At 45.3% G+C, this 13,751-nt stretch overlaps 1 long non-coding RNA gene across 1 annotated transcript in view; it reads left to right on the top strand.

The window, feature by feature from the left end:
* The first annotated feature begins 268 nt into the window (after window positions 1–268).
* LOC126502776 (uncharacterized) overlaps window positions 269–13,751 on the top strand; it is a 51,625-nt gene continuing 38,142 nt past the window's right edge. Inside the window, exon 1 of the long non-coding RNA XR_007592053.1 lies at window positions 269–806. This is a non-coding gene — a long non-coding RNA (uncharacterized lncRNA). The remainder of the gene's footprint in view (window positions 807–13,751) is intronic.

Genomic DNA, 13,751 nt, shown 5'->3' with positions numbered 1-13,751 from the left:
ACCGAGATGGGAGAAAGAAAGCCAAGTGCAAAGGTGGCTGACGTTTTCGCAGCCACCTTAGCAGCCTGGAAGCTGAGATCCGAGGACTGGGCGGCTTTACCAGGCATCATGCAGGCCCAGGAAAGCTGGAGAAACGCAAGGGGGAGGTGCCGTGTTCCGTGTGTGCAGCGAGAGAGTGGGGGTGGGGAACCGGCTCCACGACACCGGTGGATCCCCAAATCCACAGATGCTCAGCTCTTTTATGCAAATGGAATATGCAATATTTGCATATTTTCTAGGCACATTCTCTCCTAGGCTTCACTTTTTGTTTTATTTACTTTGTACATTTGGGTGGGTGGTGGTGGGTGAGGGTGTACCACAGTCAGTGTGGGGAAGTCAGAGGACAACTCAGGGCAGTCAGTTTTCTCCTTCTACCAAGCGTGTCCTGGGAACCAAACTCGGGTGCTCAGGCTTAGGGGCAGGCTTTTTTTTACCCACTAACTAACTCTCATATACGTTAAAACATCCATAGTTTATGGGGCTAGAGATATAACTTGCTGAAGAATAACACCATTTGCTGAAGAAGCCTGAGGAACTGGTTTCAACCCCCCTGTACCCATGTAAAAAGTGGGGAGGCCACACATGCCTGTGGTGTAGGGGGTTCTTCTATCTATGTGTTGCTTTCATTGGTTGAATAAAGAAACTGCCTTGGCCTTTTGATAGGGCACCACTTAGGTAGGCGGAGTAGACAGAACTGAATGCTGGGAAGAAGGGCAGAGGGAGAACCGCCATGGAGCTGCCAGGTCAAACATGCTGAATCTTCTCCGGTAAGCCATGACCTCGTGGTGATATACAGATTATTAGAAATGGGTTGAATGAAGATGTGAGAGTTAGCCAATACGAGGCTCGAGCTAATGGCCAAGCAGTGTTTTAATTAATACAATTTCTGTGTGGTTATTTCGGGTGTAAGCTAGCTGGGCTGACAGGACGACAAGCAGCCCGCTCCTCCTGTTACACGCCTGTAAGCCCAGGGCTGTCGGAATCAGAAAAAGGAGGCTTTCTGAGACGTGGTGGTCACCATTCTAGCTCCGAGTTCACTGAAAGGCCCTGTCTTAAAGGAATACAGTAGAGGGAAGTGGAGCAGGACACCAGATAGCATCTGCCTCGCTGGTTCAACACATACAGGCACAACATGCACACACACAAACACACACACACACAGAGAAGAGAGAGAGAGAGAGAGAGAGAGAGAGAGAGAGAGAGAGAGAGAGAGAGACAGAGAGAATCTGTGAATTATTTCTAATACAACTTAAGTGCTGTGTAAACAAATTTAATAATACAGCATTGTGCCAGGGACAATGAGAAAAGATTTGTTCATGTTTCTTATAGATGCAAGTTGTTTTTCAAACGTTTTTAATCCATTGTCCTTGAATCTGCAAGTGCAGAACCACAGACATGGGGGGCCTGTACTGTACCAACCGGTGCTGTGAGGAGGGACATATACAAAGCACTCAGACTGACCCCTGACACTCAGCAGATGTTCCTAAACTGTTGGGTTAAATTTTGACTTTTTTAAATGCCTTCTTGTTGTGGAATATTAAGCACCACAACGGTATTCCTGTACTTGGGTGTCACAGGACTCAGCACGATAAGAGGGAACTGTATCTTAATATTGTATTGTTGGGATAAAAATGGTGATTAGAGAGGTGCAGTGAATTTCCCAAATCTCGTGTCTACAAAGATGGCCATCCTGAACTTGAAAGAGATGCCAGTGGGCTTTTAGCTTCAGGGACTCTTTCCTCTGTATGAACCACTTCTTTCTTTTCACAACCTCCAAGCCTTTCCTCCCTTTCTCCTGGAACCTGCTATAGCGCTGTCTTCATGTGCCTAGAACAGCGGTATACTGAGATTCTCGAATTTTCTTTCAAAGGAGCCATATTTGCGATACACACTGACTTGTTATGTTTTCTGCTGCTGTGATAAGATTCTCTGACAAAATCAACTTAAGGAAGGAAGTTTTATCTCTTTGTGGTGGCTCGTGGTTTGGGGAGTCTGTCATGGTGGGTGAGTCCTGGCAGAGGGAGCTCAGGACAATTGGTCAGGCTGCATTTGCAGTCAAGGGACAGAGAACAAGGAATGCTGCTGTTCAGTTGGCTTTTGTCTTTTTATGAAGTTCAAGGCCAAAGCCTAGGGAACAGCGCTGCCCACGGTGGACCTGTCTTCCTACTCATTTAAGCTAACAAACAATCCCTCATGGCAAAGCCTGGAGGCTTGTGTCCCTGGGGATTCCAGATCTCATCAAGTTGACAAGTGAGATTAACTATTACACATACACACGCACGTACGCACAACATACTTTTATGCATTTTATGTATATAAATTTTATGTATATATTATAGCTATATTAATTAAGCCCTTCAGATCACTTGGGGATAAGATTATCTATGTTCAAATACAATGTTTCTACTCTTCAATAAACTATTGGCAATAGCAAGAAGCAGAGAATCATAATTTGTTGGCTTTATATTTCATAAATTACATAAACACACTCACAATATTTAGTATGACTGTGCAATGGTTTCATAGGACCCAAGTTAGAAAAAGATACAGGAAATCTCTTGCAAAGCAGAGGTCTTTTTCTTTTCTTGTTTAGAGACCGCCAACGTCAAGAAAGAAGATTCCAGTGTGAAGCTGCAGCCTCAGTTAAGGCCTCTGGAAATCACCCCCAAAGGCCCTGTTTAAGAACAGCTGTAGCAATTTTGATAAACTGAACCCTTCGCAAGGGAAAATGTTCTGTATTTAGCTGTCTAAAAAGATGTTTCTTCCCCAGCCCACCCCCGGCCACTTTAGCTATTGGCGCGAACCTGTATGCCTTAGCCTTAAAGGGTTATTTTATCATAAAACGTCATGAAATTTGTATAACTACTCCATGCCCAGAAGGTTTGCATTGACTGATGGACTCATTCCTTCACTTTGTTTTTACATGTGTGTCCATGTTTGTGCGCACACGGGCGTGTGTGTGTGTGTGTGTGTGTGTGTGTGTGTGTGTGTGTGTACAGTTTAGCAAATTGAAAACATCCTGGGGTGGAGCCAGAGGCAGCTGGCTTATGACAGTCACTGTGTATCTGCGCTCAGAGGCAAAGAGAGACCAATGCTAGATGAAGGCTGATACTCCTCTGCCTGTCTCCTTTGTATTAGTCCAGACCTTCCCGACCAGCCCTGGCGACCATGCTACCCACACTCACGTCTTCCCTCCTCAGCTAAAACTTTTTGGAAATAACCTGGCAGACATACCCAGAGGTGTATTTCCATGGTGCTCCTAAAGCCAGACAAGTGGACGGTGAGAACTGTGTGTCTCACCTTGCTATCCCAGCATCAGGGACCCCTGCTTCATCTGTGTGGGCTGCCAGAATCCTTGGCTGATGGGCGGTAAAACACCATCCTCGCCTCTGTTTTCCCCTGAACTTGAGTGGGTCAGTGTATTCTAAAACAACTTGCAAAAGCTAACAGAAACAAATTCAGTAGCAACACAGCTCCTTAATTCCACTACCTGAGAAAAAGACTAATTTAAATCAACAGCAGTCTTAATCACAGCTTCGGGATTTCAAAGCTCTGATTTAATGAGGGGCTCCTGACTGGGCTGAGAGTACTGCTCCTCCCTTCATCCTCTTTGGCTGAGACCATCAACCTCCCAGTCTTCCTGGTGTGTAAAATGAAAGATTCCAGTGGTTCTCTTCCAAGGACCCCTCCGTCTCTGCATTTCCATTGTTCAATATGCTTATATATAGCCTGCAGTGAGTGGATTGTCATCTTAACTAAGAAGCCCACTGGCTATGCCCTGGTGCAAGACCATCACAGAAACTGCCAGAAGGATGTGATGATAAAAATAACAAAATGTTCCACTCCCTAATCAGCTCAGCAGTGGCCTACAGGAATGTATAGAGCTCTAAGTGGGCTTGAACGAAGAGTGATTCTTTAAATAGTAAATGCTGGGTTCATACTGTTTGCTTGAGCTTGGAGGAGAAAGGGAGTTGGGTAGAGGAGGCCAGTATGGTCCCTGCTCTCAGAGCTCAGACCTGAAAGGAGATGAGGACTCCAATACAGCTGCTCTGTAGTCAAGTTTGAAGTGGGTTATTATGAGAACCTCACGAACAACACACAAAAGATGGAGTGGTTAATTCTGCCTACAAAGTAAAGGGTTAAAGAAGGGTCTCATCCCAGGGGAAGAGAGGGTGTGATGTCAAAATCAGGCCCCCAAGAATAATATAAAAAGACAATAGGGCTGAAGCTTGCAGTTGGGTGGTCTGGAACCTGGGGGTCGAGTGAATTAAAGGGGAGACGCCCTGAGATGTGGCTTGATGAGAACAGAAAATAAATGGCTTGTAAATAATATCCAAAGCTCATTGTATGTATGTGTGGTGGGAAGGCCCATTTCTGTGCCTGTACAAACCAGAGGTCAGTGTTCAGTGTTTCTTACTTTGATTGTCCTGCTTTTAAAAAAAATATCTTTTATTAATTCTTTGACAGTTTGGTAGCTGTGTATAATATAACTTGATCAGATTGGAGCCCAGTTCCCCTTTCCACTTCCCCAGATACCCTTCGACATGTCCCCTTCCACCTTCATGTCTTTGGGTGGGGGCTGTGACCCACTGAGTCCCATTAGTGCTGGGGGAATGCTGCTGCCTGATCCCATTGGTGCGATCTTGTGCAGGCCTTGTAAAGGCAACCATCCACAGCTGCTGTGGTCCAGAAGACAGCATTTCCCAGAATCCTCTGGCTCGTGTGCTCTTTCTGCCATCTCTTTAAGTATGGGTAAACACAGACCTCACACCAAAGGCCTTGATGCTTCATTGTCTTTCAATGGCCAGCCTTCTCTAAAGAAATGATAAGGCATGGCAAAATGCAATATGCACGGTATGAAGACACAAGGACAACCTAGGACCAGACTCACAGGTGACAGAGTCCTGAGAACGGCCTGACCCGGCCTTCAAATATAACTCTGCCATAGCAGACAAGTGGAAACTGGAAGAAAGAATCATAGGAAATATGGAAATCAAAAACACCGTGACAGAAATGGAGAAGGCCTTTGATGGACTTATCAGTACGCCAGACTCAACTGTGGAAAGAACCAGTCAGCTTGAAGACATCAATGAACACTTCCAAGACTAAAATGCAAAGGAAAGAGCCTGTGGCTATTTAAACACTAAGAACATGGGGTTGGCCTTGACCTTTGTCTCTAAAAGAGGACACAAAATCCACCTGTCCCAGCTGGGAGGTATTCATTCTGCACTATTTACTCATGGTCTCCAGTGGATAGTCTGTAATGTTCAAAATCAAATTATAAGTTAACGGTCAAACAAATTGGGTAGACTGTAGACAGAAGTTTCTGTCCCAGCTGGTTCTACATTCATTCAGTCCCAAAGAAACACACAGAAACTTATATTAATTATAAACTGTTCCACCTATTAGCTTAGGGTCATTATTAATTAGCTCCTACAACTTAAATTAACCCATAATTATTGTTTATGTTTAGCCACGTGGCTTGGTACCTTTCCTCAGTGAGACATTCTCATCTTGCTTCCTCTGTATCCAGCCTTTCCTCTTCCCAGAATTCTAGTCTGGTTGCCCTGCCCATACTTCCTGCCTGGCTACTAGCCAATCAGTGTTTTATTAAACCAGCAGGAGTGACAAATCCTTACAATGTACAAAAGCATTGTTGTCCCACAGCAGTAGACTTGTAGTTAGATTGCACAAGAAAAGAGAGGGGATTAGATCAGCCATCTATATTCTTCTTTTTAGAATTCATTACATTTTTCATATATTTTGATTATATCATCTCCTCTCTCCCAGCTTCTTCTAGATCTCCACTACCTCCTTACTCACCCAACTTCATATTCTCTCTCTTTTAAAAAACAAAATAGCAAAGTCAAGACAAACAAAAAACCAAGTATCACACACACACTTAACAAAGACCAAAAAAAATTCACACACAAAAGCCATGGAGTCCGTTTTGTGTTAGTCAGCTGCTCCCTGGCATGGGGGCTACACTAGCATGTGGTTGGTGTGCATTCTGACACCCCACTGAAGAAAACCGATTTTTCTCTTTTCCAGCAGATAAACATATTTGCATTTTAGTTTTAGATTGAAAATATCTTTAGTTTCAATAGAAAAAAAAAACCTTCTTGGTTAAGGGCAGGACTTTGTGTCCACTTCCCTTTCTCACTGCTGGGACCTTATCTGGCTCAAACATGTCTAGGTCTTGTGTGGGTGGTCACAGTCTCTGTGAGTTCACATGTGTATCAGAACTACTGTGTCTAGAAGACACTTTTCTTGGAGTAACCTACCCCTTCTGGCTCTTACAACTGTCTATATTCTTTATACGGAATAGAAAAAAAAAAGTACAAAAAGAATAATAACTGATTCTTAAAAAGAAGAATAACACCCACACTTATATATCAAGTGTTACAGAAAAACTTGTCAGGAAGTCAAAACCCTTATTATCTCTCAAAATGACCGTGTTGCTGTATAGGCTATATACAAAAATAATCGGGCAAAAGGAGGCTCTGGTAGATGAGTTAATGTTCCCAGTCCAATGTGTGACATCCGTGTAAGGAGATAACTGAAGACGGTAGACATACATAGAAGGTAGAAGCCTCATGATAACAGTAGCTGAAACCAGAGTGAAGCATCTACAAACCAAGTATTGCCACTGATGGCCAGAAGCCACCAGATTCCGAGACAGCCAGAGGAGGGCTGTTTTCTAGAGCCTGAAGGCCTGCCAAGGCTTTGAGTTAAGATTCTTGTCCTGCACTGTCAACAAATAAGTTCTGTTGTTTTAAGGAAGAACATGTTTATTGCCTTATCATTTTTTTCCTTTAGTCTTTATGAGGTATGAGAGGAAAGTGGCATCTTTTGACTCTCACTGTGAATAGGTTTACAAGGAAACCTAAAGCCACCTCTCAAAAGCCTCTCAGGTGGCAGACATATTAATTTTGGGGGATATGAATGACTGGGTTTCTGTCTATAGTAAAGATTAATATCCTTCCAAAATCAGAAGACCTTGTCCATATCTGCCCCCTCTTCCAGCTTTCTCAGCAGCATCTCAAACTGGTGAATGCCGCTGGCGAATGGTTCAATACCACCCGTCCAGTCCTTCTTTGCTCTCCTGGTAGGGGAGGGAAGTGATGCTGGAGGAGGACGCAGGGTGAGAACGATGCCATGGGAGCAGGGACATGGGGAAATAGATGCAGGAAGGAGGGGCGCAGGAGGAGAGAGATGCCATAGGAGCAGGGATGTGGGAGGAACCCAGATGTTCTTGGACCACTGAGCTGTCTGCTTTGGTGAGGATTAATTTGGAGCCTGTTTCGCAAGGACCAAATTATCCTTTTAAATCACCTAATAATGTATAACTTCCTTGATAGCAATTGACTCCTCAAATATGCATTTTGTTTTTAAGCAAATGTTTAGCCGTTGTGATATTTAGAAATTTAGATGAAAATATTCAAATGATTGTTAAGAATATTCAATTCTCTCTATGCCTTTGTTTGAAACCACTTCTTTCCTTTCTTTTATTTTTCTTTTGGTTTCAACACACACACACACACGTTAAGCCACAGTGGGACACAGGTGACACGTGAAAATCAGGCTAACTTGAGGACTGGTAGAGGAAGAATAAAGCATGAATCGAGTCCTTGCACCCACTGCCACAGGGCCATTCCCACCCTGGAACCTAGGACAGATGCTATGTAAACATTGGGATGGATCTTAAAACAGATATTGGGATGCTGCTATGTCATAGAATAGCCCACTTTGGGTACATCGATAGAATAGCGTAGGACCCACTCCTGCCCATCAAAGGAATGTTACAGACGAAGGTGGTTTTTCCATTTCCCGAAACTGAGTGGCACACACACTCAACCAATGTTTTCCACGGTGCTGTTCTGGATCCCAGAAGACAGGCATTTCAGAAGTCGGATTTACTCACAAACACTGAGGGAGGGGATGCAGAGTTAAATTTGGGATGAAGTGATGGTTGCTTTCCCTCCAGAAATCTGTTTTTTTTTTTTTTCTGATTGCCATCTGCCAGGGCATGTGAAATAAAAAGATGCAATTACTCGGAACAACATCACATCAGTACAGAGCAAACATTGTTTCTGGTTTGTCTGGGTTCGAAGGATGAGCTGTGAAACCAGCCTGCCTGAATGTCAGCCCACACTACCTCGTAGCTGCGTGTCCTTAGGCAAGTCCCTTGGTCCTTCTGTGCCCCACTTTGCTATGTAGAGGGAGAATATAAGATAGCACCTAATTCGTGCCTGTGTTGTGGTTTGGGGAATGAAATAGGAATACAGAAAAAGCATGTCAAAGGCTTCCCAGGCATAGAATTAACACTCAGCAAATGTCACTATTTTTTAATTACATACAAATGTCATGGAGCATATAAAAGGGGCTCCCTCCCCCCCTTAAGTCTGAAATGATTTTCTCTTTAAAGCAGTCCCATTTCTTGGTTCATAACAGTGGCTGATGTTTATGGGTTCATAATAATTATGTAACGCCAACATGATTCTGAAGGAAATGTCTCTTGCATGGGCTCTTGGTTGGGTTTATTATACAGAATAATAAGACTCTGTCTCATTAATATTAAACTGCTTTCTGATACAGTCAGGGTAATGTACTTTTGAAAGCGTTTAAGGCTAGGAACACAAAAGCCCATCGTGTGTAATTGTCTTTGTTTTCCACATCATTAGAAGCATGACTAAACATATGTGAGGTGCATCTACAGGCGTCCTCGTTATCCCTCCCTGTCACCCCCCTCTGGAAGCGTTTCTCCTGTGCTCTTCCCTACTCACTCTCCTGTCCCCATAACGGGACGTGTCCACCACAGGTGTTCGAACATTCGCGTGCATTTATCGCCGAAGCTCGTGGAGGTTAAAAGATACTCTTTAGCTCGCTAGTTAGGATGCCTGTTCTCTTCCCCCAAGCTGCAAACCAAGGTCCTCATCTGCGAGTTTCATAAATCATTTTCCAAGCAGCCCCTGACAGGCACAAATCAAAGAACAAGTTGCCACAGAACCGATTAAGATCACAAGAGGCGACAACAGCCCTATTGTTTCCTCTGTAATGCATCCCCCCCCCCCACCAAAGCCTGCACTGCTGTGCACGGCTGATCATTCCCATCCTTGTTGATGGGATTATTTTTAGAAAGCGATGCTTCCCCATTTGTAAAGCTCAGAGAGAGGCGACATGGCGTAGGCGGTTGTTCTCAGCCCTGCTGCGCAGCATCACCTGTGTGGAGCTTTCGGGACTGCAGATGCTGTCTGACCTCACTCCGGACAGATGGTCCGGGCAGGAACTGCCCATGTGGATGGTGAGGGCAGTTTCTGCAAGCTCCATCCCAAAACCAACTGTATCAGAATCTCTGTAGGCAGGGGCAGAGAGAGGTACTGACTGCTGAATTGCCTGTCCAGGGGACTCTAACGCTGAGTTGGGCCCGAGAAACACTGTACCAAACAGACTGAAAGCATTTACTTGTTTCGCAATACTGGCAATTATTCTAGGCATGGCCTGGTCCACAGCAGAGCAGAGCAGTTAATGCAATGAATACTTTTTGATCCTCCGAGCTTCGAAACCTGAATCAAACTCTTCAAGGGCAAAGCTTAGTATGAGAAGTGTTTTTGTGTTGTCTTGTGTTAAGATCTCAGAATGTAGCCCTGGCTGGCCTGGAAATTGATATGTAGATGAGGCTACCTTGAACTCATGGTGATCCTCCTGCATTTGCTTCTTGAGTGCTGGGATTCCGGGCATGCACCATCACATCTGACTGGTATTGGTTAGTATGTGCATCCGTGCGTGCGTGCGTGCGTGCGTGCATGCGTGTGTGTGTGTTCATATATATTTTACACATTGGTGTAGGTATGCATGTATTTGCATGTATGTGTGTGAGCATGTGTGGAGGCCAAAGGTTGACATCATGTGTGGTCCCTCCATCATTTCCACCTTATTATATTTTAAGACAGGATTAACTGAACCTGGAACTTGCCAATTCAGCTAGACTGCATGGCCAGCAAACCTGAGGGGTCCGCCTGTCTCAGCCTTCCCAGTGCTGGGATTACAGACATAACACTACATCTGGCATTTAAAGTTGGGCTGGTGATCCAAACTTGGCTCTTCATGCTTTTGTGGCAAGCGATTCATCTACTGAGCCGCGTCTCCCAGCCCTGCAGTGGACACTTTAAAAAAACCTCACCAGGCAAAGCTGACAACAGTAGAGTAGAGAACCAGACACAGAGTGTTTGCTTTGGGGTGAGTTATGTAACTGTCCTAACCCTGTTTCCTTATCTTTGAGACAGCAGAGAGCAAATCTTCTATCCCAGAGCTGTTATGAGTTTTAAATTAAAAAAGAAAAAAAATCAATAGAAAACTTGGCGCAATAGCTCAGATCCTACCTGGTAGGCATTCAGTAAAGGTTTATTTTCTTTCCTTTCCCTCTCCTTTGTTTCTCCCGCTGTCCTTAAAGCAATATGTCGGGCTAACTATGTGTGATGGATGCTTGAAGCATGAGACATAAGACGGAGCCTGTGCTTTCCAGGAGCTGTTGTACAGCAGCACAGAGGCAGCCACCTCCTAAGAAAACTACTCCGGGGTGTGTGCCACTGGCTGCTCTTCCTGCTGCAGGGATCTGACTGGAGAGATGACCGCTGAGAACAGGGAGCCGGACGTGGTTTCCAAAAGGGAAAAGCTAAGAGGACTCTTAGAAGGTGACTAGGTTGTACCAGAAGAGAAAGAGGCTCTAAGAGACTGGGGGTAAAAGCAGTATAGCAAAGGCCACTTCTATAAAACGCTCGTAGGCAGGCTGTGTTTAAGACGAGTCTTTTTTCAAGTCTTTATTTCCCTTGTGTCTTTGCATCTCCTTAATCAAGAAAGTGGAATTTCCATTTTGGCTGACATCTGCATGAATAATAATAGTGCGAGGTTTATGTTTGAGAGCAGGTAGGGGGTATATAATTTGTTTTCTACGTATCGTCCTCTTTTTATTTTTTAGGGCAATTTCGTATGCACCTAGGTAGCTTTAATTGCGTGCTTCAGGTGAGGGCAGAGAGCCGGTATGCCTCACTAGCAAACCCTCATTAATGGAATGGGCTTTCTGAACACACAGAGCAAAAAGCTGAATAAGGATGACGTCAGCTTCCTTGGAGTGCATGTTCATTCAGGGTTATCCTCCGAGTCCTGCTGGAGCCTTGGGCAGGCAGCGCAGTTGATTTCCTGACCAGCTCTGGACGCCTCCAGACTGGATCTGCTACAGGCTGTCACTTAAGGGGCCCCTGGCATCAGCTGTCTCTTTCTGTACCCCATTCCCTCCACTGCAGGGACTGGGCCTCCTCCAGCTCTGTAGGTCCGTCCTGACATCCTGCCCCTCCTCTGCCTGATGTGACTTCCACTGACCTACTTTGCAAATGGTTTGAGCTTGGCTAAATGCCAAGGAGTCCAGGCTGCTATGGTGCCTGCCCAGAGGGCTCCTGGTAGAAGACACCGGGCTCCCTGTGGGTCCCTGCTGAAGCTGTGTGCATGGTTTTTGTCTTGGCTGTGTTCACCCTGTTTTTCTTTCTGTCTCCCCTCACTCAGACCCTCAAGAGCCTTGCTGGTTTCAATTCATCCTTCTGCTCTTGGAGTCCCAGCTATTGATTTGCTGGAGTGAGCCGTTAAGTCAGAGAAAGGCAGCCAATCAGAGCAGGAGTCTGCCCTGTCTCCCCGTGGAAACCTCTGAAGAAGTAATGAATGCTTGGGAAGGAGAGGTTGCAGTCTGAGCTCCCAGTGGCCGTCCTAGAGTGCTCTTTCCAGAGCGAAGTGGGGAGGGCAACAGAGCCAAATTCCAGATCAGCCACCCTTGACCAAGCCTGTCCCTGGCTCTCACATGCAGCCTTTGTGAGCCTGGCTTCTGCCCAGCTCATGTGTCTCCCACGCCTAGCTTTCAAAACCCACATGGATGTCCACGGGAGCGAGAAATGGAGAAGGGAGAAGAGAGGAGGGCAAAAATATTGGAAATCACATGACGTTTGCACTGTAGGTCACGGTGAGCCTAGATAACCCTTTCCTCCCTATCTTCAGGGCTGCCCACCTTAAAAGGAAGTCAGCTTTGAGTCCAGGGGAATATCTGAACTTTTACATGGACTTTTAAGTGACTCTTTCCTGGAGTAACTGCGCTGAATTTGGAACAGGTACGATTTTCAGCATCCAGCATCTTATTCTTCCCAGGGTGCTGCAGTATTTGCTTATCCAAGCTCCAGGAGAAGAGAAGAGGGCCTGTCGGGTTTCTCCCTGGGACAGTAATCCCTGCCTGCTGTATGCTGTATGCTAACCCCTGCCTGCTGGATCTGTTTGGCCTGAAATGAGGGTGTAGCTCAGTGGTAGAGTATATATATATATATATGCCTCAGCATATACAAGGCTATCAGTTCAACCCCAACTCTGAAATAATAATAGTGGCAGTAGTAGCCGTTTGGCCCTGTTATCAAATATGAAGGAAAAGGGTGATTATATTTTCACTCATGTTTGAGTCTGAAATAGGATGTTCAAAATTCGTCTGAAAGACTCACTAAAAAACATGTGACTTACTGCTCAGAGAACATCTCATTGCTTGTTTGGGTCTTTGAGACTTAAATGAGATTCTCTTCATGGGTGTCCATTCCAGCTTCCTTTCTGTTGCCAAGGACTCCTATGAAACCCCTCTCATTTCCAGTCCTAGGTTCTGATCATCTTAGCTCCTGGCCTGTGGAATACGATCAATTTGAGAACCTTAGGACACTGTCTGAGAGAGGGAGAGAGAGAGACCCAATGGAATGTTGAGTATGGCATGGTCACCCTAAAATGTGATGTCGTGTTTCACACTGAGTCACGGTTGGTAGCATCAGTGAATGCAGGCAAAAATGTGGAAACAGGAACAGATCATGGTGTCCGTGAAAAGCTGGGTGGGATCTCGTCCATGTTACAGCAGCTCAGTATCATTGACCTCCACCCTGCTGCTTCCCCAGATAAATTACAGGAGGCAAACAGAGGAAGAGGAGAGGGATAGAGGGATCACAGCACAAGCTCCTCGCACAGCAGTTCTTGGCTGTACTCGGGGATATGGGCTGATCCAGACCTTTGCGTCATCTTTGGCAAACCAGTATTTCTTTCTTTCTTTTTTTTTTTTTCCAACCCAGAGTCCTGCAACTTTCTGGCTAACAGATGTCAGAATGGAGGCAACCCTGGAGCCAACAATTTATAGCAGCAGGATCTCTTGCACATCTGGCAACAGGCTTCTGTTTAGAAAGCTGAATGGGGGCCTGAGAGGATGGCTCCTCTCAGGAGCTCGCTGGGTGAGCCTAGATAGCAGAGTTCAGACCCTCAGCATCCACAAACAAGGCTTTGTGGGGTGGAACACACTTAAAATCCTAGAACTGGGTAGGGTGGTGACAGGGAGATACTGAGAGCCAATTGGCTAGCAATTTAGAGGAAATGGCTCTCGGTTGGGTGAGAAACTCTGCCTCATAAGGTGTAGAACAATAGAGGACATCAACCAAAAGTGACCCCTGACCTCCACATGCATGTGCATAGGTGAATAAATAAACACACAGGTGTGCACGCACACACATTAATGCATGCATACACAGACCAACAACTCAACAACTGAGCGAAGGCTGTTGTGTCTAAGACCTATGAACATCAACAGAAAGACCCAAATGCCTCTTAGGAAGCGACAATGGAGAGGAGAACCAAGCCCAGGAAGGGAATAGCCT

The sequence above is a fragment of the Alexandromys fortis genome, unplaced genomic scaffold, assembly GCF_014885135.2.
Source record: "Alexandromys fortis isolate MF-2015 unplaced genomic scaffold, M_Fortis_MF-2015_v1.1 scaffold_1, whole genome shotgun sequence".
Classification (NCBI taxonomy): domain Eukaryota; kingdom Metazoa; phylum Chordata; class Mammalia; order Rodentia; family Cricetidae; genus Alexandromys; species Alexandromys fortis.
Note: the sequence above shows the minus strand (reverse complement) of the source record. Positions and strands in the feature narration are given on the sequence as shown.